The following is an 18,853-nucleotide window of genomic DNA, read 5'->3' on the forward strand; positions in this document are numbered from 1 at the left end:
TGAGTGGATGGTCTCTCTCCATAATGATAACGCCCTCCCCCAGCTGCAGAACTACAACTACTTCATGGCAGCTCTCCATCAACAGTTCGAAGATCCACTGGCAGACCACAAGGCTTAGACATGGATGAAGACCATCACCCAAGGTTGACAGTCAATGGTCGCATACATCCACGAGTTCCAAGAGTTATTGTGTCAAGTAGGCACATGGCCTGAAGACATCCTGTTTCTTCAAAGATGGCCTCAATGACAATGTTTATCACACCTGCATCTTGCTTGGGCCCTTACTTCAACACTGGTATGTGCTGGCAGATTAAGTAGAGATTGACCTGGCCAGAGACCACCACTGGGGTAATCACAAGTCCTCCCCCACTGGATGAAAGGAAGTCAGCTAGACGTGAGTCTGGGCCCAGACAGCGAGCCATGCATGGCATGTGTGCAGAAATGGGGGACACTGAGCTGCAGAATGCTGATCCACCAAAACCAGCCCCAAAGGTGTAGTGGCTCCAGGAAGAAAGCTCCGAGGTCCTATGAGATAGTGTTGAAAAGGGTGGAGGTCGTTTGAGTTTGCTCCTCCTGGCTAGGACTATGAGAGGCTGGGAGCTTCGACCGGCCCGGACAAGAATGAGACCAATTCTGATGATGACACCCATGTAATCCTCATGACCATTCCTGTGGAACTAGTGGTGCTCTCATCAGGGACCCAGAGGAGGATGTTGGGTCTACTTGACTCAGGCTGCACCAGGTGTGTGGTCAGCCTTGAGGTGGTGGAAAAATTGGGACTAAGACTTAAGCAGCTGAAGGTGCCAATAGCTTTTTGCCAACTGGATGGGAGAGTAGCTGGGGGGGTGCAGCTAATCATATAAAAGAGCCAATGGAAAAGAGAATGGGAAAGCTCAAGGAGACTTTGAATTTTATAGTGGTGCTGGGGATGGAAAGACCCCTTCTGTTTGGACAGTCATGGCTCAAAAAGTGGAATCCTTGTGTAAACTGGAGGAGAGGGCTCTTAAAAATCCGGTGGAAGGTGGCCAAAAAAGGAGAAGGGGTTCCAACACCCAGAAACAAGAAAGCAAAGAAAAGAAGGAGTCAGGGGCAGCTGAAAAGCGAGTCCAGAATTCCCAAGGAGTACTGAGATCTGTGGCATGTGTTTAATGAGAAGGGCTCTGATGCACTCCCGCCTCATCACCCCACTGACTGTGGTATTGAAATCCTTCCTGGGGCTAAACTCCCCAAACCTAAACTCTATTTGATGACTCGGTGAGAGCTAGAAGAGCTTTGTGTGTTCATAGACAAAAACTTAAAATGTGGACATATGCAACTGGCTAGACCACGAATGGCAACTCCAGTGTTGTTCCGGAAGAGAAAAGATGGAACCCTTCGTTTATCCATTGACTACAGAGGACTAAATGCTGTGTGTGTGGAAAATGTTCATCTATTGCTGGGGTCCTCAAACTTTTTAAACAGGGGGCCAGTTCATGATCCCTCAGACTGTTGGGGGGCTGGATTGGCTGGGTGGGCATGGCTAGGGGGTCATGTGACTGGGTGGGCATGGCCAATTTAGCAGTCCATTAAACAATACACACAAATTAAACTTTAGTTTGTTTTGTTCCTGTTTTATTTGCTTTGTTTGCATGTTGCTCTTTTGGTTGACTTTTCTTTTAACTAGATTGTTTTTTAAGTTGTTTAGGAGTCTGGTGGCCCACTTCAGAAAACTCAGTTTTGAAGCAATTCTTCTCAGCCCCAAGGAGCTTACAATCAACAAGTCTCTCTCTCTCCCTCCCTCTCCCTCTCCCCCCCTCTCTCTCTTTGTGTCTATCTCTCTCTCTGTGTCTCTCTGTCTGTCCCCTGGGGTGGGAAAGGAACCCCTGAACTGGTGCTGGGTGGTGGGAATCTGATGTCCAGAGGCTAACAAACGGTGGGGCAATCCCACAGTCTCCCCAAAAGTAACACATCTCTTTTGCTTGAAAGCTGAAGACAAGTCCGGTCGGAGGGTGGGCGAGTGGGCGGCCCTCCTCCTCCAAGCCAGTCCTCTTGCAGCACTCCATGCACCCCATTTTTGGCTTTCCCAGCATCCAGTAGCACTATGCCAGCCAAAAACGGGCCCATTTTTGTCCTCCTGGGGCTTCTGCATGCCCTGTTTTTGGCCTCCCGTGGCCTTCAGTAGCACTCTGCCAGCGAAAAACATTGGCCTTACCTTCCAGTTCCAGCCCATGGGGCTCACGAAGGTAAGTCTTGCACTCAGCCAAAGGGTGGGGACCAGTGGGTGGGTGTGGTGAAGTGGGTGGGGCAGCCTTGTGGTCTCATGTGAGCTGGATTAATGGCTTCAGCGGGCTATATTGCCTCTGATGAAAGACATGCACCTTTAGCCAAGTCAACATCTTTACTAAATTAGACTTGCAGGAGCTTTATTACCGGGTTCAAATCAAGGAGGGCAATGAATGGAAAACTGCATTTAACTGCCCTCTGGAATGCTTTCAGTTCTGAGTGCTCCCCTTTGGGTTACAGGGCCTCAGCTGTTTTCAGCAACTGATCAATGAGGTGTTACTTATATAAAGGGGAGTTGGTGTACTTGAACTATATTTTAATATATGCTGAGACTATGGAGAAACATGTGAAGTTGGTGTGAACGGTCCTAAAGAGACTCCGAGCAGCTGAATTGTATGCAAAGTTCTCTAAATGTGAATTTCACCAAGATAAGATTAATGTGGGTGACCACATATCCCATGAAAGAGTAGATACAGACTCAGAAAAGGTGCAAGCAGTGTTCGAGTGGGCCCCACCCTGCACCAGGAAGCAATTACAAAGTTTCTTTGCCAATTTCTAGTAGCAATTCATCCTTTCATTTCACCAAAATTGTGCTGCTAATCACCAACCTTTTAAAAACTGGGGGTGAGGACAAGCCAAAGCCAAGTAAGCCACTTAAGTGGACTATGGAATGCCAAGCAGCATTCAAAAGACTCAAACAGCTGTTTGTGGGGGAGCCCTGCTAAAGCACCCTGAGCCAAACACTTCTTTTGTAATTCAGGCAGATGCTAGTGAGGTAGCTGTGGGGGGGGTGAAAGTGGAACTGCAGAGAACCGATGGGGAGGATTGGATTCAGAGAGGCCAGCTTGGGTTGTTTAAAATCTTCAAGGCCAGCCGTTCCGGGAATGACATGCATGAGGGGAGTGCAGAGCACCAAGGCCAGAGATGTTCCCAAAACATCTTCCTGGCCAATGATTGGACTTTGTCTGCCTGACTACTTGGTAGGTGGGCTCTGGGGTGATTTTCAATTTATCTTTTTCATGCATCTTTGCTTTGGACCTTGCCTGACTTTTGCTGCATTCAGTTCTTTCTTAGTAAAAGTATCTTTTCTCTGAATCTATGGAGTCAAAAGTTTTCTTTCCTAGGAATTGATCGGAGGCAGCCCTGACATCTATATTATATAACTGTCTCTAAATTTTGAATGGCACTTATTCTAGCACATTGTAATGCTCTCCTCACAGCAGTTCTGGAGGGCTGATACAAAAAAGTCCCATTGTGGCTCTTTGGACAAGGGTCCATTGAAACCACAGCTCATATCCTATGATATTGTTCCCTTTATAAAGATTCATGTTCTCATTTTATAACTTCTTAACTGGTAAAATATGCAGGAAGTTCTGTTCTCTTTTATTTACAACTGTTACTATCAGATCAGTATGATATAGGTTTTTTGAATGTAGCTAAATTCTGCTCTACTGTCTGTAAAATTAGGCCATCTATCAATGATCTCACCACTAACTATAATGTACTATTAAGTCTTGTTCTGCTCTATTTTTTATTTATTTTTATTTTATTTTAATGTTTTAGTTTTTAATTCTGGTCTGTGACCATAATAAAAAATTGATTGAGCTGTTCTGGTAGCTGTCTTACATTGCTGATTTATGCTCAGTTTGTGTCAATGTTCACAGCAAATATGTAGTGTTTGCAAGCAATGACTGCTGTATCTTACACATATATACTAATTCTTTTCTCCTTGAATGAATACCTTACATTTCTCCCTTTTAAAGGCTATTTTGTAATTCAATTATTTTACAGCATAAAACAAAGCCTTCAGTTTAGAAATGCCATAAAATGGGGGGAAATGTATAAGAAACATCTAAACAAAGACACCATCCACAAAACTACCATAAGTACTTAACACAAGCACCGTAAAAGGTTTATCTGGAAACAGTGGTACTTTCCCTTGTTCTTGCATTGAATTGTGTCATAATATCTGAGCTCAGAGTCTTCCTCTCAACAAAAATAGGGCACAAAACCTTTGGGAAACAGTGACCCTGCAGACCCAGCATTTCCATTTTAGGGTGACCTAAATCAGAAGAAAACTGATCCTGAAGGCCACTTTGGTAACAATGAAAACTCTAGCAGTACAAAGTCCTTTCCCATGCATATCTCTTTAGAATTATTGAAATGTCATACAGCAGCTTAGCTCCTGTTGAAGTGCTGTTGCTTAGTTTTACTATGCTATAAATAACCTGAACCCAGGAAAGTACCAGGAGATTAAAGGGCGTAAGAAATATCACTTAATTTCTCTCTACTGCTATTGAATTGGTCTAGAGTATTGCTTTCATAGGCAGGAATCCAAACTTTTGTTAAAATGTTAGTAATACACTTGGGAAGAGAACACTTTTTTAAAATTATATTATTCCAGAAAGACATACTGTTGTAAGTAGTGAATTGCATTGCCTAGAGAACTGCATGCCCTCAATTATACCATATAAAATGGAATGTGTGAGAGAATGTATGACCTATTATGTTTTAGGCTTTGTGTTAAAAGTATGTACGAAAGGTTATGAAAGTATTGTGAGGTTACTGCCATATAATGGTCTATATTTTTAGAATGGAAAGAACTCTGTACCACAGATATAAATATCTATTCAAACCATTTGAAGGTCAAATGCCATTCTGATTTGCTGCCTTAGTTTTGCCATGAGATGAATAAACCATATATTAAAGATTTTTATCCACTCTGTGGGGGATCCCCCATCTCATGACAAAACCACTGAAAACAGTCATGGCACTTTTCTCCTTTCTTCATTTTCTGCCTACCTGCATTGAGTACCTGAAACCTTGGCATCCCAGTTTCCATGTATTTTTAGTGTGGGTTTTAAAGACAGTGTTTGGAAAATTAACTTGTGAAACACCCTTTAGAACTGTGGATGAAAACAAAGTTTAATACAAGGTCTATTTGCACATTAAGATAAATTTTATAAATTCTCCGTTCTCAACTTTTAAGAATAAAATTTCTTGAAAAAAGGTTTACTGGATCTATTGTGAATGGAGACGTAATATAATTGTAATACAATGTAGAGAAAAGAAAAGTCCAACACTTAGGCAAGAAAAACCAAGAGTACAAATATAGACTGGATGAAACCAGGCTTAATAGCAATAACTGTGAGAGGGATCTTGGAGTCTTAGTGGACAACCAGCTAAATATGAGCCAGCAGTGTGCAGCGGCAGCCAAAAGAGCCAATGCAATCCTAAATTGCATTAACAGAGGGATACAATCAAGATCAAGTGAGGTACTAATACCACTCTGTAAAGCCTTAGTAAGACCACACCTAGAGTACTGCATCCAGTTTTAGTAACCACACTATAGAAAAGATGTTGAGACTCTAGAAAAAGTGCAGAAAAGAGTAACCAGGATGATTAGGGGACTGGAGACTAAAACATATGAAGAATGTTTACAGGAACTGGGCATGGCTAGTCTAGTCTAGCATGCCAAAAATAGGAGGCTTAGGGGTTTTTTAATTAATTGTTTTAAGGGAATTTTTAAGGGGAGTTTTAAAAGGAGTTTTAAGGGGGGGGAACTGATGGGTTTGGGGTGGGGGGTGGGAGGGAAAACCCGTGGGGGAGGGGGCCAGTTCCTGCGGGTGCTCGCGGCGCTACTGTAATAGGTCCGGAGGTGACGGGGGAGGATTACGTTCCAGTTCACCAGGGTTGTTCCATTGGCACGGTAAGTGGGAGGGGCAGATATGGCGGAAGCAGGGGGCCATATCGTGTTTCGGGAGTGTGCGCTTGCTGTTTAAGAGTGATCGCGTGCTCTGGCCCCTCAGACTTCTCCCGTTCCCCGAGTGACCAGATTCCTCAGAGCTTGGACCTTCAGCTGATATTATGCAATGCGAGATCCGTGGTGAATAAAGCCCCCCTGATTTCTGATCTTATTCAGGCAGGGGCCGCGGACCTTATGGGCATGAGGTGCTTGCCGGGTTGGCAGTTGAGACCCCTAGACTGATGGTCATGGGGGATTTCAACTTGCCATCAACCGGCGTGGCATCTTCAGCGGCTCGGGAGTTCATGGCCTCCATGACGGCCATGGACCTGACTCAAGTAGTTGACGGCCCTACTCACATCGGGGGAGGCACACTAGATCAGATTTTTGTCTCAGGTCAGTGGCTGAATGATCTGGAACTAGGTGATTTAGCCGTTGAGCCTTTGTCATGGTCGGATCATTCTCTCCTTCGTCTGGACTTTCAGACCGCTACTCAACACCGCAGGGAGACGGAGCCAATGCGTTGGTTCTGTCCCAGGTGCCTGATGGACCCGGAGAGGTTCCTGACAGAGCTTGGGCCGTTTCCTGAGGATCTGGCCTGCAGCACAGCCGAAGAACTAGTCGCAGTCTGGGAACAGGCCGCGGCGGGGCTTTGGACCGTGTCATGCCTTTGCGGCCTCTGACCCGGCGCAGGTCTCAATCAGCTCCTTGGTTTTCTGAGGAGCTGAGGGAGATGAAGCACCGGAAAAGACGCTAGAGAGTGCCTGGAGGTCCAGCCGTTCGGAAGCTGACCGAACACTGGTTAGGTCATATATTCAGACCTACCTAGTGGCATTGTGGGAGGCTAAGCGTACGTACATTTCCTCCCTTATTGCATTGGCAGATAACCGCCCGGCCGCCCTGTTTCAGGTGACCCGCTCTCTCCTGTAGCAGGGGGTGCGGGATGATCTCCTGCAGGGATGTGCCGAGGATTTTAGTGTGTATCTGCACGATAAAATCGCTCAGCTTCGGGACGGTTTAGACCAAAATTGGGTAGATTCAGGTGAGACGTCAGAGCCTCGTCTTGTTGAGACTGTTTGGGATGAGTTTTATCCTGTGACTCCCGAGGAGGTGGACAGGTTGCTGGGAAGGCTTAATGCCACTACATGTTTACTGTGTCCCTTCTGGTTGGTGCTGGCCACACAAGAGGTGACACGGGGCTGGCTCCAGGGAATTATTAATGCTTCTTTGTTGGAGGGGGTTGTCCCTTCCACCTTGAAAGAGGCGGCGGCGAGACCCCTCCTCAAGAAGCCTTCCCTGGACCCAGGCATTTTAGGTAATTACTGTCCTGTCTCCAACCTTCGCTTTGTGGCGAAGGTTGTAGAGAATGTGGTGGCACGCCAGCTACCCCAGTTCCTGGATGAAATGGTCTATCTAGACCCGTTCCAGTCCGGTTTTCGGCCTGGATACAGCACGGAGACAGCTTTGGTCGCGTTGGTTGATGATCTCTGGAGGGCTCGGGACAGGGGTTATTCCTCTGCCCTGGTCCTTTTAGATCTCTCAGCGGCTTTTGATACCATCGACCATGGTATCCTGCTGTGCCGACTGGAGAGTTTGGGAGTGGGAGGCACCGTTTTTCGGTGGTTCTCCTCCTATCTCTCTCACCGGTTGCAGACGGTGGTGGCAGGAGGGCAGAGATCGACTATGAGGTGCCTCATGTATGGGGTGCCACAGGGGTCGATCCTCTCGCCCCTCCTGTTCAACATCTATATGAAGCCACTGGGTGAGATCATCAGTGGCTTTGGGGTGAGTTACCAACTGTACGCTGATGACAGGCAGCTGTACTTCTCCACCCCACCCCAGTGCTGTCCCGGTGTCTGGAAGCTGTACAGGTCTGGATGGGGAGAAACAGGCTCAAACTCAACCCCTCCAAGACGGAGTGGCTGTGGATGCCGGCATCCTGGTACAGTCAGCTGCAACCACGGCTGACTTTTGGGGGCGAGTCATTGGCCCCGATGGAGAGGGTGCGCAACTTAGGCGTTCTCCTGGATGGACGGTTGTCCTTCAAAGAACATTTGACGACCGTCTCCAGGAGAGGTTTTTATCAGGTACGCCTGATCCGCCAGTTGCGCCTCTTTCTTGACCGGGATTCCTTATGCACAGTCACTCATGCTCTTGTTACCTCTCGCCTGGACTACTGCAATGCTCTCTACATGGGGCTCCCCTTGAAGAGCACCCGGAGACTCCAGTTAGTCCAGAATGCAGCTGCGCGGGTGATAGAGGGAGCTGTTTGGAGCTCCCATATAACACCAATCCTGTGCAAGCTGCACTGGCTGCCTGTGGTCTTCCGGGTGCACTTCAAGGTGTTGGTTACCACCTTTAAAGCACTCCATGGCTTAGGACCGGGTTACTTACGGGACCGCCTACTGCCACCGTTTGCCTCCCACTGACCCGTGCGCTCTCACAGAGAGGGACTCCTTAGGGTGCCGTCAGCCAAGTAATATCGGCTGGCGGGCCCCAGGGGAAGGGCCTTCTCTGTGGGGGCTCCTACTCTATGGAACGAACTCCCCCCTGGACTTCTACAACTTCCTGACCTTCGGACCTTTCGCCGCGAGCTTAAGACGTACCTATTTTTCCACGCGGGACTGGCATAGAATTTTTAGATGTTTTTATGGGTTTTTAATTTTTAATCAGTTTTTGGGGATTTTAAATGTATTTTAAATTTGGGCCAAATTTGAATAAGTTTTTTAGCTACTGTTTTATCTGTATTGTGTGTATTTGATTGTTGTTTTATTTGGCTGTTCACCGCCCTGAGTCCTTTGGGAGAAGGGCGGTATACAAATTAAAATATTATTATTTATTATTATAGTGAAGAGAAGGACCAGGGTAGACATGATAGCAGTGTTCCAATATTTGAGGGGATGCCACAGAGACGAAGGGGTCAAGCTATTTTCGAAGGCACCTGAAGGCCAGACAAGGAATAATGGATGGAAACTGAACAAGGAGAGTTTTAACCTGGAAATAAGGAGAAATTTTCTGACAATGAGAACAATCAACCAGTGGAACAGCTTGCCTTTGGAAGTTGTAGGAGCTTCATCACTTGAGACTTTCAAGAAGATATTGGACTGCCATTTGTCAGGAATGGTGTAGGGTTTCCTGCTTGGGCTGGGGGTTGGACTAGATCACCTACAAGATCCCTTCCAACTCTGTTAATCTGTAAATAATCTGATTTCTAGAGTCTCTTCCTCATGACTACATTATTGAATATTCTTCCAATTCTTGAGTCTGCATGAAAGCATGCCAATGTAATTTGAAATGCTTTGTTGGGTAACCCTATTTTCCTTGAGAATGAGGCAGAAGCCTGGGTTATTCCTAACAAAATTAGACAAATATATCAAACACATCCCTTAATTTGTCCCATATTAAATGTACAAAGACAGCACTAGGCTTCTGCACTGCTCCTGAGGCAGAATACCACATTAACATGTCCAGAAAGAAGAACTCCAAGTCAATGGGAAAGGGAATCACAGTGTTGAAGCAGACTTTATATAAAAAGAAATCCTAGACTTTATTCACTATGATTATGAATAATCTAGTCAACTACTGTGAGCACATTAAAGAGACATTACATTCAACATTGTGATCAACAAAACTAACACAATGAACCTAACCTTTAATTACAACAGCCTTTTTGATAAACATTAGCAGTTAATTTGTGTTGAGAGGACAATGTACCTATTCTATATTTTTTCTGCCTGAAATTATTTTAATAAAGCTATTGCACAATTCAGAAATTATTTTGTGTAGCATGCCTGATGTTTAACAATGAAATCCAATTTATGGCAACAGAGTTCTATTGTACATTTTTGTGTTTTTTATCTTTTGGCTGTACACCGCCCTGAGTCCTTTGGGAGAAGGGCGGTATAAAAATTTAATAAATAAAATAAAATAAATAAATAAATAGTGTAAGGTCAGAAAAGTGCTAATAACTTCTTTCTTCCTCTTAATCAGATAAAGCAAGATTAGATTAACAGAATTAGATTTTTCTTTAGGCTTTCTGCTGGGTTGTGTTTAATAGTTAGGAATGATGGTCTATAGTTTTGTATCAGTCTGGGATCCATATCCCCCTTCGGGATTAGCGAAATTAGTGTTTCCCTCCACGTATTTGGCATTTTAGCTGATGTTAATACCTCCTTAAATAAATCAACCATTATTGGTCCTATTTGTTCTTCTATTGCCTTATAGAATTCTGATGGAAAACCATTGGGGCCTGGTGTTTTATTACTTTTCTGGGATCTAATTGCTTGATTTAGTTCCATCATAGTTATATCCTTAGTCAGCATTTCTTTCAATTCGTCTTTTATTTCTCGAGTTCTTTTTTCCCTTAGATAGTCCCTAATCTGATCCTCATCTATTTTTTCTTTCTTATAGAGATCTTCAAAATATTTATGTGCAATCTCTTTTTTCTTTTCTATTGTATGTTGGTTTTCTCCATTTTCATCTTGTAATTGATAGATGGTTCTTTTCTCTCTCTCTTTTTTGAGTTTATAAGAGAGCCATCTTCCTGGTTTATTTGCTTGTTCAAAGTGTATTTGTTTGGTTGCTTTCAAGTTTCTGACCAGTTCTTCCTGCTCAACTAAATTGAGTTTATGTTTATAGAGAATCAGTTGTTCTTGTAGTTGGGAGTTTAATGGGTTATTCTGTAGATTAGTCTCTAATTTTTTGATTGTTTGAAGTAGATTATTTTGTTGGGCATATTTTTCTTTGTTCTTTTTTGCAGCAAAGGATATTATAATTCCCCATATCACAGCTTTCATGGTATCCCATAGGTTTTGGGTCGATGTATATTGATTATTATTTTCTTTAAAATAAAAATTTAGTTCTTCCTTGATTTTCTTAGTAAATTACTCATCTTTCAATAATTGGGTATTTAGTGTCCATCTTCTCCTTGGTTTTTTTTTACCCTTCCAGCTAATTCTAAGCGGGTTGTGATCTGCCCATGAATTCAGTAAGATTTCTACTTCTGTCACTTCTTCTACTAGCTTTCCACTCATCCATGCCATATCAATGCGTGACCTGAGCTCCATTTTTGGCTGCAACAACTTCTTGCAACCCTCTGCCAGGAAAAATAGAGCTCAGGAGGGGAAGGGCCCTCCCAAGCTCTGTTTTCTCTGGCAGAGGCATTGTGGGGCAGTCCTTTGCTGTTTCTAGGGCGGGTCTGCAGGCCAGAACTAAGCACCCCACAGGCCAGATCCAGCCCACAGGCCTTGACACCCCTGTCATAGATGAAAAATGACATAGAAAAACAATGAAAATTTTCAAAAAGATCTCCAAACTCAGAACTGAGGTTTCCAAACTCAAACTGATAAAGGATGGCAATGGACAGATAGTAATTAAAAGATCAAACAAAGTTGTAAGTCTATACCAAAATTATGTACAACTCTATATCTCAGATACCTAGAAAAAAAATCCCTATTTACAACAACCCAAGATTAAGTTAGATCAGCACTCCAGTCATTACCAAACTGGATTGGAAATGAATTGATAGGGAATCCCTCCAAAAATATAGCAAGCTGGCTGTCGGAGGCGAGTTATTGGCCCCAAAGGATAGGGTGCGCAACTTAGGCGTCCTCCTGGACGATCGGCTGTCGTTTGAAGATCATTTGACGGCCGTCTCCAGGAGGGCCTTCTACCAGGTTCGCCTGGTCCGGCAGTTGCGCCCCTTCCTTGATCGGGATGCCTTATGCACAGTCACTCATGCCCTCGTTACCTCTCGCTTGGATTACTGTAATGCTCTCTACATGGGGCTCCCCTTGAGGTGCGCTCGGAGGCTTCAGTTAGTCCAGAATGCAGCTGCGCGGGTGATAGAGGGAGCTACGCGTAGCTCCCATGTAACACCGCTCCTGCGCAGACTGCACTGGCTGCCTGTGGCCTTTCGAGTGCACTTTAAGGTGTTGGTTACGACCTTTAAAGCGCTCCATGGCTTAGGACCTGGGTACTTACGGGACCGCCTGCTGTTACCACATGCCTCCCACCGACCCGTACGCTCCCATAGAGAGGGACTTCTCAGGGTGCCGTCCGCCAAACAATGTCGGCTGGCGGCCCCCAGGGGAAGGGCCTTCTCTGTGGGGGCTCCCACTCTCTGGAACGAGCTTCCCCCGGGTTTACGTCAAATACCTGACCTTCGGACATTCCGTCGCGAACTGAAGACACATCTTTTTATTCGCGCGGGGCTGGCTTAATTGGATTTTAAAAGTGAATTTTACCAATTTTAAATGGGGTTTTAATTGACGATGATTTTTAACATCAGGCTAATTTTGAATAAGTTTTTTAAGGGTATTTAAATTGTGTATATTTGTATTGTTGGTTTTATTTTGCCTGTACACCGCCCCGAGTCCTTCGGGAGAAGGGCGGTATAAAAATCAAATAAAATAATAATAAATAATAATAACAAAAAAATAGCCAGTAAAAGTTCAAACCAAACTATCCAGTAAATTTGACCACTTAATGATCAGCAATCAAAAGAAGTCAATATACTATTAATATCAAAGTAAAGAGATTTAATAGAAATATCATGTAATAGCTTTAATTTGACTTGCTAGCCTCATGCAATGTGAATTGGAACCCTCCACAGAAAGAGGACACAGAATCATAGAATCATAGGGCTGAAAGAGATTTTTTTATTATTATCTTCTCTTCTGTAGGGATCTTTACACTTTTCCAATGTTGTGCAAATACAATTGTGGCCACTATTAACACATGTAATATTAAATACATAGTCTCTTTATTATATTTTTCTGGTATGATACCCAACAGAAATATTTCTGGTTTTAAATCTATAGGTTCCTTTATCATTTTTTCTATCCAAGTGTGTATTTTTGTCCAAAATGTTTTTGCTTTTGGGCACGTCCACCACATGTGTTAGTATGAACCCAGAGTCTGATTACATTTCCAACGTTTAACTGACATATCTTTAATCATCTTGGCTAGTCTTGCTGGTGGGAAGTGCCATCTGTAAAACATTTTATATACATTTTCTTAGTACGCAGTAGACATTGTTGATTTATAATTTTGATCCCACAACTTTTGTCATTTATCCAGAGGTGAAATCTACTTACCTTCCTTACCGGCTTGGAAGTACATGGGCCAAACGCGCTCACTTTGCTTGTGCGCCCATGTCACATACTGAAAACAGCATTTCTAATATAATGTCGTTGAAAATAACTGTGTATTTTATTTTTTCCATACCATAGAAAGGCGTGCCATCCCAACTGCAAGTCGTGACCCTCCAAAGTTAATTATCGTCTATGTCTCAAGGCTATCCATTCTTTTAGCCACATAAATGCAGATGCCTGATAATATAATTCCTAATCTGGCAGCCCAAAGCCTCCTCTATTTTTAGAGTCTTGTAACAGTTTCAGACTTATTCTTGCTTTTTTACCTTGCCAAATAAATTTTGATACTAATCTATTTAATTCCTCAAAGTATTTCTTTTCCAGCTTTATTGGAATTGTTTGGAATATATGGGCAGATCATAATCCAGTTAGGATTAAGTGGAAAGGATACAAATGTGGAATCAATCTATATTAAAGGACAAAGAATTTATACAAATAATTGAAAAAGAAATAAAGTTCTTTTTTTAAAGAGAATAGAAAGGAAGAGACCCCACTGCAAAATGTATGGGATACAGCCAAGGCATACTTTCAAGGATTAGTCATAACCTATAAAGGAAGGAAAAATAAGAAAAAGAAACAACATCAAAAGACATTGAAAGAAGAGTATAAAAGATTAGAATCAGAGCTACAGAAAGAACCACAAAAAAAGTTTAAAAATCAAATGAATTAATAAAACATAAATTGAGTTTAATTGAAAAAGAGGAATTGGCACAAAAAATTAAAAGTGTAAAACAAAATTTCTTTGAAAATGCTAACAAACCAGGGAGGTGGCTGGCATATAAATTAAAAAAGGAGAAAGAAAAGAAACAGATACAAAATCTGATAGATAAGAGGGGTATGCTTCAGCACCAAAAAGATTTTTTAAAAAAGAAAATAATTCAGAACTATTATGGAAATTTGTATGATCAAGAGGCACTATCAGAGGATAAAATAAATCAATATTTGGAAGAAGCCAGGCTGCCTAAAGTGCTTGAAGCAGTAAGAACTCTGTTAAATGAAAAAAATAACAAAGTTTGAACTAACTGAGATGATTAAGACACAGAAGAACAATAAAATGCCAGGACCAGACACCTACTGACGGAAGTTTACAAACAATTACAAGATACCCTAGGACTGTTCATGTAAGTCTATAATGAAGTCTTGTTAGAAGCTAAGATACCAAAATCCTGGATGGAAGCAAATATTATACTTATATCAGTAGTAGGCTTCAATTTAGTTTGCTACTGGTTTGCTTATGTGCATGTGCGCTTCTGCACGTGCATCGGGCAGGTGGGCGGAGCCTCCCACCACCGCCACTACTGGTTCACCTGATCTGGTAAAATTAAAGAGATTCTTGAATGAATTTATACGCTCAGATCAAAACGGATTTTTGCTTAAGAGACAAATTAAAAACAACATGAGAATAATCTTGAATACGTTGGAATATTATAAAGCACATCCTGAAAAACAAATGGCGCTGATCTTTTTAGACACAGAGAATGCATTTGATAATGTAAATTGGCAATTTATGATATGGCAATTAAAATATATGGAATTTGGTGAAAAATTTACTAATATGATCAAGGCAATATATACTAAACAGACTGCAAAAGTGATTGTAAATGGGGACATAACAGAGAATGTTAATATTAAAAAAGGCACAAGACAGGGATGTCCACTGTCCCCTTTACTATTCATTTTGACATTGGAAGTATTAAATAGAAACATTCGGCAGGACACAGAAATAAAAGGGATGGAGATAAAAAAAGAAAAATACAAACTACAGGCATTTGCAGATGACCTGGTATTTATCATAAAGGAACCGCAAACAACTGGACCCAAATTAATTAAGAAAATAGATGACTATGGGCAAGCTGCAGGATTAAAAGTAAACAAAGAGAAAATTATAGTCAAAAACCTCACAAATAAACAGAAAAAAGAGTTAATGGAGAAGATAGTGAAGAAAGTAAAATATCTGGGTATTCATTTATCAGTGAGATGTGTAACTATAAAAGAAGATAATTATGCTAAATTGATACAGCAAATTAAACTTGACTTGGAAAAGTGGAAAAACTTGCAGTTATCACTACTAGGAGGAATAGCTACCATTAAAATACTCTACCAATATTATTATACTTGTTTCAATCTTTTCTTGAAGACCTCCAGCAATGGAGAATCCAGAACTCTGGGAGACAAGCTGTTCCTTTATTAATTATTCTTATTGTCAGGAAATTTCTCCTTAGTTCCAGATTGGCTATCTTTTTAATGAGCTTCCACCCACTGCGTCCTACCCTCGGGTGCAATGGAGAACAATTTGACCCCCTTTTCTCTGTGACAGCCCCTCAAGTACTGATACATAGTTAAATCTAATCCTTAACTGTTCTTCTTCATACAGTTTAGCCTCCAGGCCCCTTATTATCTTTGTTGCTATTCTCTGCACTCTTTCTAAGGCCTTAGCATCTTTTCTGTATTATGGTAACTAGAATTGGACACAATTGGACCAAGTGTGGCCTCACTAGTGCAGTACAGAGCAATACTATCACTACTCATGATCTTGATGTTATCCCTCTATTGCACAGCCTAGGACTGCATTGACTTTTTTTTTTTTGGCATCTGCAGCACACTGCTGGCACATGCCTAAGTGTTGGTCCGCTAGGACACCTAAATTCCTCTCACAGTTGTTGTTGAGCCAACTACTGCCTATATGTGTGCATTTGGTTTTTCCTGCCTAACTGCAGGAAATTCACAAATTCTGAGAAAATTGCCAGCTTGGTGTTCTTCACTTGCATATGCAAATGTGCACCTTTGCATATGATTATTTTAAATTTCAATATAAATGTACTGTGTGAAAAAAATCCACACATGAATTGTGGCCTTGTACAGTTTTCTTCATCTCCATTATTTGCACGATAAAATAAACAAAGGTGCTGTTTTTTCATTTTATATTTGATGACTGAAAAATGGATAGCTTAAACTACTATTTTAACAGACACTTTCATCATTTATCTCCCTGAGCCTGAGCACAAAACATCCTTTTTATATTAATAGAGAGGAGGGGGGAAATCTCTCCAGTGCTTCCATTTGGTTAGATAATAACAAAGGTGGAGAGGACAATATGTAAAAGAGAATACTTTCAAAATTCTATCTTTCTGCAGGACAATGCCTCCCCACTATGTCTCAGGTATACTATTTTCCTAATTTAAAAAATGCTATTAAAAATATACTATTGCAAATAAGAGTCAATTATCAAGTAGATCTCCATAACATTTCATGAAGAAGTGTTAGTTGTTGCACAATAAAAAGTTCATATGAATAACATGAGCTATGGATCTTGGAACCTATTCCAATGTAAATATTTTTATTAGTAGTATTTTCTAGATGGATAAATTTTCTTACAGTTATTATGTATGCCACTGAAAAATCTCTGATTTTACTTTCTTTTAGTATTTCCATAACAGGCATTGGCAATAAAGGTTAACAAAGAAGTCCAAAGTTCACCATGATCCCCTTTAAATTTAGAAAGCTGATACACTTTGCTTAAGGTCACTAAAATTAGGAACACTCTGTCCAAATAAAAATATGATCCAGACAGGTCATATGAAACCTTTTGTGTGATACTCCAAGAGACAATCAGCATTCAAATCAGTCCACCACTGTATATGTCACATTCCTACAGCATGAGTTGAAAAATCTTTCTCCTGTTGATGAAGTAACCAGATAAGATGTAGGTGTCCTATGGAAAACTAGCAGTCATGGCTGCTTCCCAATGAACAACAATTAAAAAATGAAATGTGTTGCTCCACCAGTCCACTGTACAGAAAATATAGTGACTTGCCACAAGGAATGAAAACAGCCTTTATCACTAACATTATTATATCTCTTAGGCATAATGATTTTGTGTATTTTACTGCTCCATTATTTTTTATCTGTTAATTAATGCATTTAATTAACAGATGAATTAAATGCATTAATTTGGAAGACTCAGGGAACTATGGATAGGCAGTTATTTTGTTCTATTCTCCCTAGCATCTTCCTTGATAAGGGGGAAAAAAACAGAACCACTTGGAGGAACATCCAAAAAGCTCAAAATGAATGAGATTGCATTTGGATACAAACACACATGCCTATACAAGGTTTTATTAACGTGAGGTACTACTATCATTTTCAGTCCCCATACCGTCATCTCTAAGAACTGGAAAAGTCAAGAACAAGAAATAAAGAATATCATTGTGGATTAAGTTTCTGCAGATTCTTCAGGAGCAAAATCTTTCACTCTCACTATGCACAAAAGAAAAGGGAAAAGAAGAAAAAATAGTACTCAGTAGGCTGATTCTATATATTTGTTGCTGAAGAAAAGTAAGAAATGAAACAAAATGTGAGTTTTGTTTCAGTTGTTTTCATTTCACCTGGATTGCTCGAGGAACCTACACAGGTTTAGTTCTTAAAGGACCTAAATCTCAGGAGCCAGAAAGAAGGGTAAGGCAAACATTCCTCCCAATGGGACAATATTATTTAAACAACAAAACAAAAAAAACCTCTAGCTTCTCAATAATTTCAACTATATAATGCAGCTGAACACACAACTGCATGACAAATAACCTGCACCAGTTCTGTGCCACTGTCGGGCATTCCTCACCTCCTTCTGCCCTTCCATTGGCCAAAACTCTCTGAAGCTGTCCAATGGGGGCAAATGGGAGGTTAAATGGCAATTAGCTGGTATGCTGCCCCTTCCTTGTTCTTCCTTTGCCAAATTTATTCTTAGTAATAAAGGAGAAAAAAGTGAGCTGAAAAAGGCAAATGGTCAACCCCATCCCCAGCACTGTGCTGATAAAGCAACCACTTAGAGTACCCAGCAAGTGATGAATGATAGTAATGATCAGTAAAAGTTATTTCAGAAGGGGTAGAGAGAGGGGGGGAGAGAGGGGAGAGGGAGAGAGGGAGGGTCCAGGAGCCAAAGAACAAGACAGGAATTCCACCCATTGGGAAATGTCCAGTCCAGCTATGGAGGAGCAGCACTTGTGTTGATTAATTTCAAAAGTTCATTGGTTTAGCTGATAAAGAACTCTGGAAGTGGCATGGCAGGATGAGGATATGCAAAAACAATGCTAAATCTTTAATGACAGGATCAAGAGGCTCTTATGGGAACATAATAGTTAGGAATTTTTTTTTCATTGCCACAGAAATCTCAAGTGGAAGTGACCATGAGCACCAAGAGTTTCTGAGTTTCTAGTTATTATAATTCTGAGCGGAATGGTACATATTTTATGCGCATAGAAAAACTCCAAGATACAATTTAAGAAATGGGCAACTGCAAGGTTTGGTTTGTAGTTTTTGTAATCCAAACCTCAAAACATGCTCAGTGGCGGACAGATCATTTCAATGAGAAAGTAATAGAACATATCACAGATGGGGGTAAGATTGTAGCAAAATGCAATGATGATGAAGAAAGTCATGTCAGCCAATGACACAGAAGCATCTTCAGATAATGATGGCTCCCTCAGCTAGGAAACAAATGAGCACCATCCCCCAGAGCAGGACATGATTGGACAGAGGAAACCTTTACCTTTTTTTAAATGCTTAAAACAGGATTGCTATAAGTGTGCCCCTATTATCAATAGTGACACATTGGAGGTTATCCAGATCTGAGAAGCCAAGAGAAGCCAAGAGCAGATAGTATCTATCAGCAGATTAGCAAATTCTCTTTGATCAATAG

The 18,853-nt window shown here is 41.5% G+C and overlaps 1 protein-coding gene across 3 annotated transcripts in view; it reads right to left on the minus strand.

Annotated features, from left to right (window-relative positions):
* Positions 1-18,853, minus strand: part of LOC131190259 (calsequestrin-2) — an 88,887-nt gene that overhangs the window by 43,610 nt on the left and 26,424 nt on the right. The gene's annotated exons all lie outside the window — the stretch shown is intronic.

This window comes from Ahaetulla prasina, chromosome 2, assembly GCF_028640845.1.
Source record: "Ahaetulla prasina isolate Xishuangbanna chromosome 2, ASM2864084v1, whole genome shotgun sequence".
NCBI classification, from domain to species: Eukaryota; Metazoa; Chordata; class Lepidosauria; order Squamata; family Colubridae; genus Ahaetulla; species Ahaetulla prasina.